The sequence below is a fragment of the Ambystoma mexicanum genome, chromosome 6p, assembly GCF_040938575.1.
Source record: "Ambystoma mexicanum isolate Mex_15411 chromosome 6p, UKY_AmexF1_1, whole genome shotgun sequence".
NCBI classification, from domain to species: domain Eukaryota; kingdom Metazoa; phylum Chordata; class Amphibia; order Caudata; family Ambystomatidae; genus Ambystoma; species Ambystoma mexicanum.
In genome coordinates this window covers 573,076,385-573,096,187 of record NC_090935.1, presented here as the reverse complement: position 1 = coordinate 573,096,187, position 19,803 = coordinate 573,076,385, and the positions used below count along the sequence as shown (strand labels likewise).

At 49.3% G+C, this 19,803-nt stretch overlaps 1 protein-coding gene across 1 annotated transcript in view; it reads right to left on the bottom strand.

Moving 5' to 3' along the window:
- Positions 1–19,803, bottom strand: part of SLC30A5 (solute carrier family 30 member 5) — a 738,926-nt gene that overhangs the window by 482,011 nt on the left and 237,112 nt on the right. The window lies entirely within an intron of this gene.

The following is a 19,803-nucleotide window of genomic DNA, read 5'->3' as shown; positions in this document are numbered from 1 at the left end:
ATGCTTTGAGGCTTATGACAGTATCGCTACATCCTTGACCTCCTTAATGCTATAAAGGGCGGGGTTTGTAGCAAAATTGATAGTTTGTGTTGCACCTTCATACAAGCGTACGATGGGGAGACACTTCCACACACTATTACTGCATTGCATAAACTGAAACAGGCCATGGAAAGTGAGGCTGCCATTAAATCAGATTCATGGATTGACTCTTGGTTCGTGTGAATTCCGCCATGGATGAGCCTTGCATTGAAGATTGTGATGCCAATCATTGTTTTTGTGTTGTGTATTTTTTGCTTTTGTCAAGTTTTTTTCTAGATGCTGTTCCTTCAAATGCCAAGAACTGCTCGTATCATGTCTGCCAACCCGTCTAAGGCTAGGGCCACTGCCATTTGATGTCACGTGGGTACTCAAACTGTAAATTGGGAATTAACTGGGGGTTCAGATTTGGGTCCAGGACATTTTGGGGAATGTTGGGGTAGATGGATTTTATCTCAATAGAAAGGAGAGATTTACGTTGCGTGCACCATATTAATGTTAAGCATGGATGCAATATTGTTACAATGTTGCAGTTTTGCACATATCTAGCATAGTTAATTGAGGTTTGTTAAAGGTTACTTTTAGTGTTATTATGCGTCTAGTGTAATACATTTTAGATCTGCATACATGTAGCAACATAACAGACTGTGTGAACGTAATATGGGAACACATTGTACAATTTAGCGCAATGAGGTTTAAAGCACAGAGCTTCATACAAAAGGGATAGGCTCTTGAATACGAAACCCATTATGAGGGGATGCAGAGTTTTGAACACACGTAAGCTGAGGCCTGGGTTTGTGAAATAGATTTCTAGCTTGTTTGGGGAGACTGGCTGGCCAAGGAGGAAAGTGTCAATTGGCAGAGGAACAGCTGCGACAACATGAAAGCGGTTATCTGAAGCTGAAATAGAATGAAGTGCATGGGCCCAAGGTTTGGGCTTGGAAATTGTTGAGCGAGTGGCCAAAGAAGCATCTGCCAACGTCAATCTAGGATTAGTGGCTAAAACTGTAAAAGGGTGACTAGGAACAGAGAGGACCACACGTCTATAAGAAGGTCAAATAGATTAGCAGGGAAAAGATTATGAATGGGAACAGAGGCCAGATAGATTGAAGTAGTGGTTGCATAAAAAAATGGCACGAGAGGACGCCAAGAATAAATATCCAGAGTGTCAGTGTTTGGAAAAACGAGTTTGTGCCCAATAAGAGGATCCTTTTGTTAGCCCTCTACAGCCTCATAAAGTGTCCATACATAAACCATGTGTGTCAGATTAAGCATTGCAGGTCTGTCACCAAGTGGAAACGGTACCAAGAATGTACTGTATGCCCATCTTAGGGTTGTGTGCGTCTTGAAGAAAGAAACCCAAGAAGAGGGTTGGGCTTGCATTTGCAAGGTCATGAACATTGTATGTCTAAGCAGATGGTGCCACAGTGAAGGCAGCTAATGAGATTGCGGGGATAGATTTCCTTGAATAGGGCCAACCCATTTGTATTTTGGGTGATGACTTTGTAAGGGAACACAAGGGAGATGTGGGAGTGTGTTAACTGCTCTGGAAATGTTTAAATACTGTATCTGTTCTGTGGTTCAGGGAGCCTCAGGCTGGTTCAATCTCCAAGGAGCTGTCTAGCCTCTCTCCCAGTGGCCGTTGTGAAATAAACTTGGTTTAATGACAACGTGCATTCACCTCAAGAGGTGGGCTATTTTAGAGTGCAGAGATCCGAGGTCAGCCCTTACAAAAGCGTGAGAGATCCTGACGTCTGCTCCAGGCCAACGCCCCAGTTAGTCGAGGTCTCACTCATAGCTCCGCTGTTAAACTCCCCTGGTCACAAAGCAGTCCCACTTCAGATGCCTCCATCTTAGTGCTTAACAAAGGGCTGCTTACGATGCAAATTCGCTTAAGTGCAGCACTGCAGAGCACGGAGAATCAAGTCTTCCATCATGCTCCTACGAGGCCACACCCCACCACTACATCCTTACTTTGTCTGCTCAACCCGTTCTTATAATGTTGCAGCGGGAAATGTGCTTAGTTCATATGTGTTAGGATGGATTTCTAGAATCTGGTCTGGTGGACAGATTCTAGACGGCCACCATAGGTATAGTGACCAGGGAACTCCGAGGTTATTGTGGCAAGTCAGAAGAAGGACGCAGACACTCCGAGGACATGTTTCAAGAGATTTTATTAAAGTAAAATGATATGGGCTAACTTTCCCCATCACTATGGGTGGTCCCTGCTTATGTTACTAAGGTGCTCGTCAGTCATTCGTGAATGTTCAAAGGCATACGTATGCTGTCCAATACTAACCTAACTGACCCTACCACAATGAAAACTAACCTAGGTCAGGAGAGTGACTCTTCTCCTTAGGATACTACTGGTACCAGTCTGCAGGACTCTTTATCCGTACATAATCCTCAAATGGACTCTCGTGATTTCTTGGATAAGTCTTTGTAAGTCTTCAAATGGACTATTTTTTCCCTCCTCCTTGTGAATCCTTTTCGGGGATCTTTTATAAAGAACAAGTTACTTACCTGTAACTGTTGTTCTCCAGCATTGGTCTGGCATGGATTCACATGCTCATGAATATTCCCCGTCGTCAGGCTGGGAATCCTCGGTAAAGAAAAAACAGTATCAGTTTCGTTTCTGATCTGTCTTTCGTAGTAGTAACCAATCACTGGTCTCTGCGTCATACTGACCACAGCCAATGACTGCCCTCTACCTAAGCACCGCCTCTGGCAGCCATCTTCAGATTTGGAAGCACGTGAAGTGGCAGTATGACCAAGTGAAGAGCCGCAGAGGGGTAGGCGGGAGGATTCGCATGTGAATCCATGCCAGATCAATGCTGGAGAACAACAGTTACAGGTAAGTAACTTGTTACTTCTCCAGCATGGGGTCTGGGATGGATTCACATGCTCATGAATAAAGAATACATAGCAGTACACACATGCACAACCACGGGAGGTGGCAAAGGCTCAACATTAAGCATCACATCAAACTCAACATTAAGCATCTTACCTCCTCACCAGGCTCACCTCAGACGAACAGGTTGCGCAGCACTGCTTGGCCGACCCTGGACTCCTCCCTGGAATCCCGATCGACGCAGTAGAATTTCGTGAAGGTGTGCGTCGACCTCCACGTAGCAGCCCTACATATGTCCAGCAGGGGCACACCAGAAAGGAACGCCGTGGTAGCTGCGATCGCTCTGGTGGAATGGGCTCTCGGACGGCCAGGCAGCGGTCGGTTTGCCAACCGATGACAGTACATGATGCAGCCGGAGAGCCATCTGGAAATGGAAGCCTTCGAGAGAGCCTTCCCCTGATTGACAGGTCCAAAGTTCACAAAGAGTTGTGACGTCTTCCGAAAACACTTTGTGCGGTCCACGTAGAACTTCAGCGCTCTAGCCACATCCAGCGAGTGCAAAGTCCTCTCAGCCGGCGACGAAGGCGACGGGAAGAACACAGGCAACACCAAGGGTTCGTTGAGATGGAAGTCCGACGGTACCTTGGGCATGAAGGAGGGATGCGTCCTGAGCACTACCCTCGTGTCGTGAAAAGTCAAGTACGGGGCCTTGCAGGAAAGGGCCTGGATCTCTCCCACCCGTCGTGCGGAGGTGATGGCCACAAGAAACGCTGTTTTCCACGACAGAAACTTCAACGGGGCCGAGTGCAGAGGCTCGAACGGAGGTCCCATGAGCTTGGTCAGCACCACGTTGAGCTCCCACGCCGGGGCCGGAGCCTTCACCGGCGGGAACGATCTGAACAGTCCCTTCATGAACTCTTTCACCAGACGATGAGACCACAAGGACGTCCGCCCCGTGGTTCTAGTGTATCGGGAGATCGCCGCAAGATGAATCTTGATGGACGCGTGTGCCAGTCCAGCTTTGGCCAGCGTCAGCAGGTACGGCAGTACCTGGAGAGCCGTAATCCGTAGAGGGTTAATCTTCTGTGCGTGGCACCAGACAGAGAACCTCTTCCATTTGTGTCTGTAGCATTTAAGAGTCGAGGACGCCCTGGCCTTTGCAAGAACCTCTCTGCAATCGGCCGGTATGGCGTATCCTCCAAACTCTAGCGCTGCAGGAGCCAGGCCTGCAAGTTCAGCGATTTCGGGTCGTGGTGGAGGATGGCACCTCCTTCCCTGGAGAGTAGATCCGCGTCCACTGGCAGCTTGATTGGCGGGGACGTTGACAACTCCAGAAGGTCCGGGAACCATATCTGCCTTGGCCACGCAGGTGCTACGAGGATCATCCTGCACCGTGACCTCTTGAGCTGGTTGACGAGCCGGATTAGCAGTGGCAAAGGAGGGAACGCGTAGAGGAACAGGCCCTCCCAGGGGAACGAGAAAGCATCGCCCATGCTCCTCGCCTGGGGAAACCTGCTGACGAACCTCCGGCACTTGGAGTTCGTCGCCGTCGCGAACAGGTCGATCTGGGGTGTGCCCCACCGTCGGAAGAGGCGATCCACTAGATCCTGCCGTAGTTCCCACTCGTGGCACGAGCGCAGCTCCCTGCTGAGTGAGTCGGCGATGGTGTTTTTTATCCCCGCCAGATGAAACGGCACCAGAAACATCCTTTGGGCGACGGCCCAATGCCACAGGTCCTGCGCCTCCTTGGACAGTGCTGGGAACCTGGTTCCACCCTGTTTCCGGATGTAAAACATGGTGGTGGTGTTGTCGGTGAAGATCCTCACCACCTTGCCCTTGAGGGACGGAAGGAAGGACCTGAGGGCCCAGAACACTGCACGGAGCTCCAGGACGTTGATATGGAGGGACTTCTCCGTCGGGAGCCAAAGGCCTCTCGCGTGTAGATTTTCGGTGTGCGCTCCCCACCCTTCCAGGGAGGCATCCGTGGTCACGGTCTCCTGGTGGTCTGGGGTCTGGAAGTCCATGCCCGCCGTCAGATGCGCGCGGGTGCCCCACCACCGGACCGCGCGGCGGAAACTCTCGTCGAGTGTGATCCTCTCCTCGAAGCCGCCCGTCGTTTGGATCCAGCGCGCGTCCAGGAACTCCTGCAACGGGCGCATGCGGAGCCTGCACATGGGAATGAGGTAGATGCAAGAAGACATCATTCCGAGGAGGGACTTGATGGACCTCACCTTGGCCGCGTCGGAAGCCAACATCCGCTGTACCTTGCCCAGGATGGACCTGGTCCTTTCCTCCGACGGGGAGGCCCGAAGGGACACTGTGTCGAGCTTCGCTCCCAGAAACAGTGCGTTTTGCGCGGGTACCAGGTGGGACTTGGCGTAGTTCACGGAGAATCCCAGGTCCGTGAGAAGTTGGACGGTCCTTGCCGTGTGCTCCACGGCGAGCTCTCTCGTCTTGGCCCGGATGAGCCAGTCGTCCAGGTAGGGGTAGACGTGGATCCCCTCACGGCGCAGCTGCGCCGCCACCGGTGCAAGGCACTTGGTGAATACCCTGGGTGCCGACCGTAGTCCGAAGGGGAGGGCTTTGAACTGGTAGTGACGCCCTTGGACCACAAACCTGAGGAATTTTCGGTGCCCCTTTAGGATGGGAATATGGAAGTAGGCATCCTCCAAATCCAACGACGACAGGAAGTCTCCTTCCTCCAGCTGACCCAGGACGTGCTGGAGGGTGACCATCCGGAACTTCTGCGCCTTGATGAATTTGTTCAGACGTCGCAGGTCTAGGATGGGGCGCCATCCTCCCGTCTTCTTCTTCACGAGGAAGTATCTCGAGTAAACTCTGGAGCCCCGAAGCCTCTTTGGGACGAGTTCGATGGCGCCCTTCCTGAGCATCGCCCTTACCTCCAGGAGAAGCTGAGGGACGTGAAGCTCTTTTCTGGCCACGGGGGGGACGCGCGGGCACCTTCTTTGAAACTCGAGCGCGTGGCCCCGGGCTAAGGCGTCCAGCACCCAACGGTCGGTGGAGATGGACTCCCACACGCTGACGAAGCTCGCCAGCCGGCCTCCCACCGGGGTGCATCGGTGGGGGCCCGACCCCACGGTCGGTTCAATCCTGTTTCGACGAGGCTTTGCCGCCTTGACCTCCTTGGCGACGACGGCGGGGTCCGCCAGACTTGCCTCGTCCTCTGTAGGCCTCCTGAGACGACGAGCAGGCCGCTTGACGGTAGGTGGAGAAACCGCCGCCGGAACCTTTGGAGGCGCCCTTGCCTCCGCTGCTCCGAAAGGGCGTCCGTCGTTGCTGCAGAACCCCAAGGGCCCGGGCCGTCTCAGTATCCGCTTTAATGGCCTGAAGGGAATCGTCCACTGTTTTCCCAAACAGGTTGTTCCCATTGAACGGCATGTCCAGGACTCTGGTCTGTACGTCTTGACGGAGGTCCATAGCCTTGAGCCATCCACGCCGCCTAAGGCACATGCCGTTGCCCAACTGGCGAAACCCAGTGTCGGCGATGTCCGTCGCAATAGTGATGGCGTGGTCCGACGCACCTCACCTTCCTGTAGGATCTCCAAGGCATCCCCCCACTTGTCGTCCGGTAGGAAGTCCAGCAGGGGAGCCAGTTTGTACCATAGCTCCCTGTCGTAGCGGGCCACGATAGCCAAGGCGTTGGCCGCTTTAATTGTCGTCGCTGCAGACGAGATGACCCTGCGTCCCATAGTGTCCAATTTCTTTCCCTCGCCGTCCGGTGGGGAAGTCGATGTGGAGGCCGCACCCCCCCCCCCTGCTTTCTTCCTGGCCGCCGCGGAGACGACGGAGTCCGGGGTAGGCTGCGCCCGGAGGCACAGGGGGGCCGCGTCCGGGACCCGGCACTTCTTCTCGTACCGGTCCCTTCTAGCTGGCGTAGTGGAAGGGTTCTTGAGGAGGGCGAGGCCCTCATCCCAAATGTCGTCCAGTAGAGGCACCGCGAGGACCGTCTTCCTCTTGTCCTCGCGCCGTTGATAAAGGAATCCTTCCTTTTTCTTCTCCTCAGGGCAGAGTTGGAAAAGCTCTGATGCCCTGGTGATCATGGAGTGGAACGAACCAATCTCGTCGGGTGGAGAAGCCCTGGTGGGAGGTGACGACGGTAGATCCTCGTCGTATACCTCGTCGTCCGTACCCGTCGCTGCCGTGTCAGTCCCTGTATCATCCCCTCGGGTGGACGGGGAGGAGGGCTGGACAGTGCGCGACGGCTGAAAAGGAGGTGGAGAGGGGAACGCCAGAAGGTCCCGGTTCAGGATGCCCCGACGGGAGAGGTTACTCTGTCGGCAGCGGTAGTCTCGTCCTTATCTCTGTGCATAAGGACTGTATAGCCAACAAAATGGCCGCCGAGTTGTCTTGCGGCGCTGGCAGAGGGGAATCCGACGGGCGATCAGTGGCCCCGTCGGCACCCTCGACGACGTCGTCACCCGCGTCGGGATCCATCCCGACGGGCCGGTCTTCTTCCACGCTAAGGCCGTGGCTTAAGACCTCGATCAGCTCTTCCTCCGAGGTTGAAGCCGAATCTACGACGACGCCCTGCCCCCCCCTTTTTCTTCCCTGCCGGGGATTTCACGGGGGTCCTATCGATGGGCACAAAAGAGGACTCCCTCCGAGGTGGCAGAGAGACTCTGAGCCCCGAGGTCGCCACCACTGGTGTAGCCTCCACAGGCTGAGCCAGGGTCGCCGCGACAGTATCGATAGAGGGCTTGGCCGGCTGGATTAAGGCCTTCACCACCTTAGGTGCGCTCACCGCCTTATCCTTGAGGGGGGGGGGGACACTGCCCCGCTCCCCCTCCGATGGGGCCTTCGAGCTCGACCGGGGCCTCTCCAGGAGCTTCGCCGGGTGCTCGCCCTTCCTCTTATCCGACCCAGAGCGTTGGCTCGTAGTTGAAGGTGCCGGGGAGGGTGCGCCCTGCCTGGCGCCCGTAGAGCCCGACCGTTCGGCGCTCCCGGTGCCAGCGGACTCGCGGTGCTTGGCCTTGTGTTGGACCCCTGTCGCCGGGGCGTCCTCAAAGGTCTTAGAAGACCGCTCGGATTTCTTCCTCTTCTTCTCGCCTGACGGGCTCTTCCCTTCCAGCCAGTTGGCGAGACGTTGATGGCAGTCCTTCATGGTCCGCTCCGACATCTTGCCGCAAGACGCACAGTCCTTTTCCACGTGCGTCTTGTCCTCATTTAAGCAGTAGAGACAAAAGGAGTGTTCGTCCTCCTTAAAGACGTTCTGCAGCTGGCATCCAGGGCAGACCCTGAACAGCTTTCCGGGCGTCGAGCTTCCCTTCTCCTGGGCCATGTCCGGGCCTGAGAAGTTTCTGGAGTCCTCCAAAGCGTAGCTCGACGAAATCTTCACCCTTGAGGGGCGCAGACGAATCCGACACGGGTCCCCGTTGATCGGATGGAGAGTCGGTGGAGCTTGAGGCTCTTTTGACCGAAAAAACGAAGTTTTTGAGCAAAAAACGTGAAAAAAAGCACTACCGCTCGAGAGCAATAGCACGGGGATCCCAACACATGAACATGCGGTAAAAATCTGAAGATGGCTGCCAGAGGCGGTGCTTAGGTAGAGGGCAGTCATTGGCTGTGGTCAGTATGACGCAGAGACCAGTGATTGGTTACTACTACGAAAGACAGATCAGAAACGAAACTGATACTGGTTTTTTCTTTACCGAGGATTCCCAGCCTGACGACGGGGAATATTCATGAGCATGTGAATCCATGCCAGACCCCATGCTGGAGAAGATCTGTATTCCTGGTTAGTGGTTTCAGTGTATCCTTGGAAAATCCCATTTCTCTGGTAGGCTTTCCCACCTGGCCAATTTTAGTTCAGCTTGTCTGGCCTACTTGATTTAGTAGATTGTTCAGCTGAATAGTTCCTTTGAACTCTGGCGCATCATGTTCACTCTCTTGTAAGATATGTTCTGTTCTTCTTGCACAGAATCTAGAGTTGATTTCCCCTTTCCCCAGGGTGTGATTATCCACTGTTCTTTTCTCTCAGTATTCAGATTTTCAATAATTCTTTCTCTTATCACAACACATTAAGCTCATCAGTTTCAGATTTAACTTTTACACAACCTTCACTGGGTGGGTTGCTTGCACAGTATAAGGATTGCCTCTGAGCCTCCCGATAAGGAGGACTTCTCCGGGAGTTTCTCTCTTGCTCTGTGCCAACATCAGTTTATTTTCGTCTAGAATTTCTTCCTCAGGTTTTCCTTTCTCCTTGTGGCATCTCTGTGTTCCACTGAGTGAACGGACACCCTGCTGCTGTATGTTTGCTGTGGTTTCGGCAATGGTTTGTGGACCGGCTATCCGCCACAAATACTTCATGGTCATGCCACCGCTGCTCTCTGCGCTCCTGCCCTTTTGGCTTCTCAGACTGTGGATTTGCCGTGGCTGTGGCGTACCCCTGCTCAGTATAGTGAGAGTTTGAAACGCGCAGACTCCTTCTGCCTTCTCCAAGTGTTATGCAGCTCGACCTTCCCTCGCCTGCTTAGCATTCCTCTCTCTCCCCGTTGGTCGTCGAGTACACGCTATTCAACATACTTGTCCCAGTGGACTGGATACTTCGAGACATGTTCTTTTTCTATGGGAGAATTATATCTATTTAGTGTTTCTTCACCCCAGTCCTGTTGTTTAAAAGTCTCTGGTATTTTAGAGCATCCAATGTAGGCTACGGTATGCACAGCTTTAGGGAGTTTCTCACAGAAACAAGAGTCCTTGTCCTTTAAGTGGGAGTCTCTCCCGGTGAGCTCTCACTTGCCTCGACCCCTAGGGAGCGTGTTGCCGAGTGGGCTCACCGCCCTAGTCTCACATGGGGGCTCCCCTTTGGTGAGAAGGGACCAATTCCCTTGATTTGTCACATCAGCCAAAACCCAATCAAGGTAGCAATGGAGAGCAGTCAAGGCTATTCCTAAGAGAGTGTGTGGGGTCAGGGGTCAACAAGGAGTCCTCACAGTGAAGCACACAATAATTCAATTTAGACAGGAATGTATAAAAATACTATATTTACTCTAGGCCTTAAATATAATAAAAAAAAGAAAACAAGCTGATGATATCGATATTGCACAATACTCAATAATAAACATGTATACAGCCCCCGTAGGTTCTAAAAATGCCTTCAATTACTTAAATCAATATAAGAAGGTAAGTGATGCAGTAGGATGCAACCAAGTCATAAGAGATGTGTATGGGTTTGAGTCCTTGAGATTGCGCCATGACCACAAAAATAATGGGCGCTGGCGAGCGGCGTCACCAATCCCACAAGGTCCACCCACAAAGACCTTGAAAAAATGAAACTATAATTGGATTGGGTTTAGGTGAACCGCGCATTGCCCGCTTATACGGAGGTAAACAGTCTGTTAATATGGAATCAATTCAATCTCATCAGGTAAGTCATCTGTAAGTGATTTTGTTCTCATAAAGGTCAGCCGACATGTGTTTCGACCTAAGTCGTATTCCGGGCCTCAATAATCAGTTCTGGATTATGACCGTTAAGTGCGCATTGGCATCTGCTATGGTGCAATCACATAGGCGTGTTCCCGTAAAATAAATCAGTAGTAGGCAGTCCTGGGTTAGTTTCGCAAAGTTGATTCACATGCCATGTGTGATGCCCATAAATGGATCTCCTACAGACTGTTTACCTCAGTATAAGCAGGCAGATCACGGTTCAATTAAACCCAATCCAATTATAGTTTCATAAGAAATAAGCCCTCTCTCTTCTCAAATCCAATCCCTATGAAGGGTATGAAAATCAACAATGCTTCCTCCCAGAAAGTATCTTATGCAAGTGAAGTACTTGTTTTGGTGATTGTTCAAGAGAAGAGATGCAGAAAATTTACTGGCAAGTAAAAATGTGTTCTCAGCTTTCAGGTTTCACTGTTCGGGTGCGACAAATAAAAAGCAGTGGAATGGAACAAGACCTGTTCTCAATTTAATCCCATAGAGGACGAAGGAGACAAATGCTTTGCGTTTCTTTACCCCCCCTGACTCCAGTTTTCCCAGAGGACTAGATGGTACGACTAGGAGGGTTGCGGGGTGGGGGGTTGCTGGAGGTTGATTCTGGTGAGAGGTTCCCAGGAGCTACAGGTGCAATGATTCTTCTAGTCGGGACCAGGAGAAGAGTGCAGAAAGCACTGATGCAGATGTCTTCAGGACACTTCACAGGACGGGGGAGGAAGTTCAAGCAATGACCACTGCACACAGACAACAGCAGGCTTGAAGAAGACCTTCCAGAGCAGAATCCCTTGAAGCTGGGAGACAAAATTCATCAGGAAAGCAACTTGCACCACAAGCTGGCGACCACCATAGTTCGGGCTGCAAATGCAGAACCGCGACGGTTCTAGCGAGGTAGCCCACTGGAGAGCTGGTCAGTCAACTGAGTGGTCCAGAGACAATTCCAAAGGCTCAGGACGGCTGGATCCTTGCAAACACGTTGGGAATGGTTGGTCCCACCAGTACAGAGTTTGAAGCACCGCACAGGGCATTCGTAGATTAGGTAAACCAACAATCCTTCACTGGGCCACATGCAAGGAAGGATGCAGGGCCTCTTCAGGAGTCTTCTTCAGTCCACCATTCTTCGAAATAGGATTCTTGGCTCCAACGCAGATCTGAAGAAATGGCTGCAAAAGTCCAACATGGAAGAAAGTACAAGCCCACAAATGGGAAGCACCTGCACTGTTCAAACAGCCAGCAGTTGTCCAATCGGGGAAACTATTGGTGTCACGCATGCCCTACACCTGAGCTCACCGACACCATGGATGTAGAGTGGGACCAGACAGTCCCACCCCACTCCTGAGCCACACACACACAAAGGCAACACTAGCCAGCGAAAGCTGCAGCTTTCCCAGGCAATTGCATGGCATTGTTTGGGATTTCCTGACCTGGCAAGGCAGAAAGAAGGCCAAACATAAATATGGCCAAATAACAAACGAAAATCATGTTGCATGGCCATTTTAGGGCACTAGCCACATTTAGTAGCCATATGGGGTAAACGAAAATGCACACATTAGAAAGAACACATAAGTGGTAAACATATAATTGCTGCCACCAGCCTGTCTTTAGGGCATATATGAAGCTGGGCAAAAATCCTAAGTGTAAAATGCTAGGGTGGTACAAAATTATCCCCAGGGCACTGCATGGTAAGATTCTTTATGCCAAGTTAAAAAGTTACAAAAGTATAAAAGTCAAAAGGGAAACAGTTTCCCAGTACTGATAGTCTGAAGGACTGATCAGTTTCCCCATAACAAAATGAGCAAAAAGGCAGGCCCTGTATAAAGTTAGGGTAGGTTAAAAAACAAAAGCAAAGACGTTTGGGGGTCCATAGAACTATGGAGGGAAAGTTGCTAAAAGAGAAATCTTTCCTAACATGAATATTGTTAAGTGGGTCAACCTTGACTAAAATAACTTGTGAATGTTAAAGGTGGAAGAACTCTTACTATAAATACCAAAGGAAATACATATTCCCTGCAAAAGATGAAGGATGGCGACAAGAACAGGCAGCAGTGGCCAATGCACTTGCTGGTAAAAAGGATTTGGTTGGCTGGTGATGGTTGGTGCAACGGCCCAGGCCTTAGTGCCAAATATTGCATTCATTTTCAGGATCTGGACAGTAGAACAATGAAAAGCCCTATAACAATTAAAAGCCCTGTGGTTGACCAGATTACAGAAGGTACTTCCTCTGTTGCAATGGAAAAACACGGTTTTCCAAACTCGATTTAACAGTTTCAATCTTGGCCTTAGTTAAACATAGGGGCAAAATATATTTGCTCACTTGTAGAGCGCTTCCCATCAGATTGGGAGTGGTTTCCTTTGTTTTTCGGGGCCCCGGGAGGCACCTTGCAGGATTCAGTATTTTACATAGATTTCTTTTTAGAGTGTGTGTGTGTTAGGTAGATTTTCATTTTTATGTGAAATCCCCTTTGCATGTGAATACCCCAGCACTTTTTGCTGGACTACTGGATTTTCTTTCAGTTCTCCTGAGCGAGTGGGAACATGTTTCTACACTCACTCATTCTTTTACCCTATCTTTGGGATCCTTTTATATTTCTTGTTATACCTTTTTCTTGGAGTCATGTTTTCCTCCAAGTTTTGTGGCATCTGTCTTTGGGCTCTATCAGGAGTTGGCCGGTATCTCTGTGCTAATTGCACTGGAATACCGCCCAACCCTATTTGCGCAGGATCCCGATTTGCGCGGGAAGGTGTTTAAATCCCCATTCCCCATTGGGCGGTAAGTGGACATTTTTACCTCCAGCTTTTTGCTGGAGGTAAAACTCCAACTGCCCAACTTCCAATTGGGCCAACCCTTAAACGTGCCGGTAATAGGATTAGCGCCGCATGCAAGGGCTGAGGCCCGACTCATGATGAGGTCCTATTGACTTTTGCAGCCCACAGCAGTCTGCAGTGTTGATGGGAGCCCTTTGGGCTTCCCTTTTTATTTTCTGTTACTCTCCTTGTGAGAACACATGTTCCCAAAGGCAGTGGGATATTTAGCATCCTTCCTATCTTTTCTATTGTAATATCAGCACACCCCACCCCTACCTAACGTTTTGGTGACAGTGACAAGATAATCTGAATGGGTGGTGGCAGTGGTTTTATCCTACCAACTTTTGTGCAATTTTCACTCCCACGCTGTACTCAGGGCCGCGGTAGTGCACAGAAGGGGCACCATTGACACAAATTAGGGACAGGGTTCTTATTTCACCAGTTCAAGATGGCTTGTCCTTTCTTGGTCCTTCTTCTGCCATGCAGGGTGGGGGAGTTGTTGGTTTGACTTTTTTGGCGGGATCCCTTTGTGCAGTCCGCCAAGGCGCTTTGTGTCTATGAGGCAAGGCGCTATGTGTCTATGAGGACAGGAAATAGGGGAGGACTCAACCTCTGCTGTTCTTTGTCTTCTGCTGTGCCCGCCTACAACCAGTTTCAACTGGGAGGCTGGCTGTCCTGAAAGGACAGACCCCACCTACAGTTTGAATGGTGCATGGGTGCTGATTGGCTGGGTTCCTGCATAAGAGGCATGGATCCTGAGGCTAAGACAAGCGGACCACTAGAACTGAAGAATCAACGAGGAGGAAGATCTAAGAGATGCATGCAGCCACTTCCAGATGACCGGAGATGCCTTCTGAGTCATCGCTGCTATTCGACCCCTTCTTCCAAGCATCAGGAGAGCCCAGAAAACGATGACTCTCTTAGAGTGGCGAGTCCAATCAGTCTCAAGACGACCTGCATCTTGAGCCATCTCACGACGAGCTGCTGCCTTCACCGGCTGCAAACCGCCAATATCTGGGACCTGTAGCCATTGTGCAGTGCATCTCCTTCCGAAGATCGAATCCACCCTCCCGAAACTTTGGTGGACTCTGTCCAGACCTCCAGAGGCATGATTCCACTCCTTGAAGTCCCCTCACCAGAGTGCTGGACCGAGAAAGCAGGACAACAGGGAAGTAACTGTTCTTCACTGGTGCTTTGAAAAGGCCACCAAAATCACAGAACCACAAATAATCTTTTGCCTGGAGGCTCTAAACTCGACAGCTGCTGTGAGATCCATTGCAGTGTCCCTTCTTTCGTCTGCCTGACTAAGAATCCGGCAACCAAGTCTGCTGCTGATGCATCGTGGGGACATCGTGCTGCTAAGGTACTGTGAGACTCTTGGTAGAACCTACCTAGCATTCTTCTGCTGCTCCTGTGTTGCTGGATTAGCGATTTGTGTGTTTGGGAGTTCGCACATCCACATTCGCCCAGGCCGAATGCCTGTGTGCCTTCAGGGAACCTTCTCCCAAGTCCCTGAACCCATTTTATGACAGAAAAGCTTTACTTACTTTACATAAGTCTCCTCAGGAACTACTGACTTTCTACAGCTTGTGCCGTACCTGTCCTGCCCTCCAATCTGACCCTGAGACACTCATAACTAGAAAGGTCAAATAATTCTAAAAATGGAAGAGGTGGTTTATTTGGGGTATGTAATGTATGCATCACCATTGATAGAGAAGGTTGAATCAGAAGTAGATGGTACGATCATGTGGCTGATTTCCCAAATGAAAAATGTTTACACAAAATACTGTAAATTCTCTATAACCCCCCCTTATAAAATTTTATGTGGCCAAAGTCAGTTCAGTAGTTCTGTATGGTCTGGAGTCTAAACCTTTACTCTGGAAGACAAACTGGCGAAAATGGTAGGATTTAATATGGAAGAAGGCCCTTAGTCTCCGGCAAGGCCTCTCTACCGTATGCTTAAGATCTGAATTAAGGCTTAAATCACTGGGATCATTGGCGTACTGAAGGATGGTCTCCCTTCTTCGAGCAATTAAGACTTCTAAACCCCACACTTTATATGCAGATATTAAAGACCACCTCGAACACTCTAAATCAGCGATATTAACTGACCTGAATTCGAGGGTTAGTGAAATTCTAGTGAGATCTGATACAGATCTGGAGACTCTGGTTTCCAATCCCCTGAAGTCAAAAAAAGCAATAGAACGGATGGATTGGATTAAAACAATTGAAGCTATGCGGGGTGCTGCCCGAGCTAACTCATCTTTGCTGTTAGAAAAAAATTGGGGTGTGTTCCAAGATACCTTGAGAAGTTCCCCGATTGGAGAGCCAGACAAAACTTTCTCAGACTTTGTTTAAACATCACGTGCACTGGATAAATTCTTTCAAAATGGGCGGAGGGGGAGGCTGCCCAGAAATTATGTTCAGTATGTGGAAATCCTGAGAAGCCGACAGTAAAACATCTTCTAATGGAGTGTGAGGGCACCTGGTCTGTAAGAGCAGCTTTATTCAAAAGAGGTGTGGATAAATTGGAGGGGTTCCTTACATATTTGTTCTGGGAGAGGTTGATTTCAGGACAAGAGCCTGGTTTGACAATAAAAGTGATACAGGTGTTGGAAAGGATTCATATTTTTGTCTAAAGATAAATTATCGTTCCTCTCTGGTTACTCTGGCATCTCCATCCTCTCTCTCTTTTGTAGTTTTTGTTCAATTTGGGGCTAGATTGGGTTAATTTTCGATCAGTTAAGTCAACAATTGTTTGTATATTGTACTTTTTTATTTTTTCTCTTTCGACATTATGTGTTAATTGTTTTAGAAATAAGGGACTGAATGGTAATAATTCTTCATTTTTAATTTTTTATATTGTAAACATTCTTTGTAACCATATACAAATAAAAGAAAAAGAAAGAAAGTTGAAAATGTATTTACCTGCTTTATGTTGGTTGTGTCCCATTCATTCTTACCGGGAATAATTATTACAAAGTATTTTACTTACCTTTTGACTTGCATAGTGCCATTCTACAAGTATTATAAAATGTATTTACATACTGTAAAGATTGCATTAGTTACTCATTGTGTGTTATAGTACTAACCTTTCTGAAGAATCACCTTTACCTTAGTGTATATATCAAATAAACCATTATTTTTATATAACTTTTAGTGTGTTAGTGTTTCTTTGGTCTATGTGTATACTCAAAGTTCTTTGTACCTCCCTACAGCCCTTCCTCCCCCGTTAGGTGGCTGCTCATTGCTACGAACAAAACATGTGTGGTTCAGCCTTATACTAAGAGTTGGAGCCCTGTGTTCCAAGTGCAAGTCTTCTCAAGTCCTACCCAAGGTGGACATTTGTACAACTCCCTAACAGTGTGTATGGCTGCACGCAGACATGCTCCTTCCCAGTTTCATTTTTTATTTTGTGACAGCACCAGTAACCCGGCCCTGTCAAGGAGGGGTCGGGTCTCCTCATCTGAGGGTGGGGGCATACAAAGTGAAAATTCAGTGCAGGCTCTAAACCCCCAAAGAGGAAGGGGGCAGCTGAAGGGGGCCAAGTCCTTATCCCTTCCCTATGTGCCTGCATGCATGAAGGCAGAACCTTCACTTTTTCCATATCCCAGTGTGCAGAGATTTGCCAGTCTTTGTTTCTCTCTACAGATGCACAACAATATCAAGAATGTTCCTGACTCCCAACAGCACCAGGAACATTTGCTGCAGATGTCTGCCAAAGCAAAGCCCCAGCACAAGAAGAACCATATGTGGCCGAGGAAATGAGAACACAGCCATGTGAGGAACAAACACCCAGCAGTGCCATGCAACAGCGCAGATCCACCGGCGTGAAGGACCTGAAACACCTAAGCAGCAATGCTCAAGGCATACCAACCCTAGACCACCAGAGAATGACAAGGGGAAGATCCCCCTGAACTTACTATGGTCAAACAAACAAACTTTGCCACAGGAACTACATTGCTGCTAGCAGGAATAATGGGCGGGTATAAAAATTTAAGAGCCCTTATGAAGGTTTGCCGTACACATACATGCCCTGGAAGGGGGGATAAGACAGCAGATTGGCTAAGGACCAGTGGGCAACTAAAAGCAGGGAATGCAGTTTTAAGCAGGGAACAGGAAGGGAACATTGTGGATTATTTGGGTGAGGTCAGCAGTGGAGATGGACCAAGAGACCAGCAGGAGGAAGAAGGAAATGGTGGCTCGTGGAGACGTTTTGTTAGACAAGGCGAGGAGTTAGTTAAGAGTGAAAAGTGATCTGCAGAGTGTGAGTGCGTGTATATGTAGCATGTACTGAAGGGAGGACTATATAATGAGTGACTGTGAGGCAAATGTTATGGAGTGAAAGGAGGGTGGCTGAGGTAGTAGTGCAACGCGAGACGTGGTATTAGTGGGAGAAGAGTAGAGGTAGTAGTGGGAAGAGAGGAGTGGTAGTAGTGAGAAGAGGCGTAGCAGGAGTGTGGGTGGTAGTACTAGTTGAAAAGGAATAATAGATTGTAGCTGTAGAGTGGGAAGAAAAGCAGTGTAGGAGGAGGAGTGGGAGTAGTAGAGTGGGATGAGGAAGATGAATTAACGTCAAATGTTGGAGGAAGGCAGAGTAAAACATCGGAGGGATCTGTTGGTTGGTGGAGAGGAGCTGAGAAGAGGAGGCAGATAGCGAAGAAAGGCAACGCAACTGTAGATGTGACTGGAACCAGGTGAATCTTACTGAGTAACTGTAAGGCACAACCCCTAACCGCCCCATTAGATAGTAGGGACGTAGATAGCGGACACCTAGGGAAAACATCATTAGTCGAAGCCAGCTATTAGATAGTAGGGGTTACCATTAGATAGCACTAACCAGGATTATGGGCACATGGGCTGCGGTGGGCTTCACAAGGGGGCCGGGAAAGGGACAACCCTAGCTCCACTCCCAAAGCCCCTTTCCAGCCTCTGCCTGAGACTGAAACATCTGCCAATCCCTATTCTGAAAGACATTCATTGAACTGTAATGATCTAACACTGTGCTAAAATAAAAACCCTTGGAATTTCCCAGAGTATTTGCAAATTATTACACCATCTTTGACAGTGTGTATATATATTCCTGAGTGTGGAGAGACGACCCAGAGCAGCAAGTCACTGTTGCTCCACTGCTCTTTATTTCCATTCCTCTTCCCTCCTGTACAAAAGCGTTAGAGTGGGAAGTGACACCCCAGCAACTATTATTGGAGAACTGAACAAGGGCACGTAAGGCCAGTCTCCACAGACAGAGGTGGACTTGCATGCAGTGCTAACACTCTGGATTTGGGATAACTGCAGATAGCAAAGGAAGTCTTTTTTTCCAACTGCAAAAAACACATCATATGCAGGCGAGCAGCGAAGGACAGAGATGTGACCGGCAACAGCTGGCGCGGCACTCCATACACCGGGAAGCGTGATGTGAATAGGCAGCAATCCCTTTATTTTCTTAGGCTAGCCACACTGGACCTGCACAACCAGCAAAAGGCATCAGTGTCCTCTTGGATACAGAGTGGAAATTGACTCTTCCGTACCACGTATTACATGTGAGCACTGGGACCATTAGCCCTCTGAGGGTTTGTGGGCAAGGAGAATATTCCAACAATTTGCTCCCTCTGGGATAAGGGAGCACTGTGTAAAATACTGGTAGTCATTTTGTTTCCCTGCAGTGTCAAGGCCTCAGTAGGGCACTTTTATCTTCAATGCTGGAGTGCGAGTGCTGGCAACAGCTGTTAGTAAAATGTACTCTATGTAGTTACTACATTAACTCCAAAATCGAAGTTCCCTTTCATCTATACTTATGGGTGTCTGTCCCACTGTGAAACTAGGGGTCCCTTTTGACTTTCAACAATTTTGTAACTTTTTTACATTGCACACAGCAGCTTATAATGAAGTGCAACAGGGATACATGCGTATCACTCTCGTCTTATAGACTTGGAATTTTTGGTTACATTTATACGTGTCAAAAGACAAGCTGGTGGCAGCAATTTTATTTTTTACCATTTGTGTGTTATTTCTAGTGTCTTTTTGCCCAGTGTGGGCTATCTTGCCCTCCAGGCTGAAGGTCTACTGGATAGTAACCACCCACTTGTGGAGTACTCTGTCTCGCCCTTTGTGGCTATTCGACTTCTTGGGCCATCCTCTTCTCCGGTTGCTTTCACCCCCTCGTGGGGTATTTTTAGGTCAGCCCTTCGCTGGCTTTTTGCTTTCTCAGTCCAGTGCGCAGCATTTGCTTTCTCAGCCCAGTGCGGAGCATGGGGATGGTCACCGTGGTTTAGGTAGTTCTTCACTCTAGCCCTTCCTGGGCTTCTTCTCACACACCCCTCTTGGCCCACTCATTTGTTCACCCCTGCTTTTCGGTTTCCCTGGTTCCAAAACTGCTGGATTACAGCTCTTCATCCCACTGTCCGTTTTTCCTATGATTTGATTACAGCTGGGGGTGGGCAGGATTAAATTAACTAGATATGTATATTATGAAATAATTTGTTTCAGAAAACAAGGCGTTTCTGTATTCAAGATCTACACTTTGGCCAAGTGCCTTGGTGGCTCAGTAACTCTAGATCCCCCAACCGGATCCAGGAGTACTGGCAAAGCACCAATACTGAGCAAGCCTCAGGAGTGAGAGCGCAACTGCCAGAGAAAGTAAGAAGGGCTTGGGT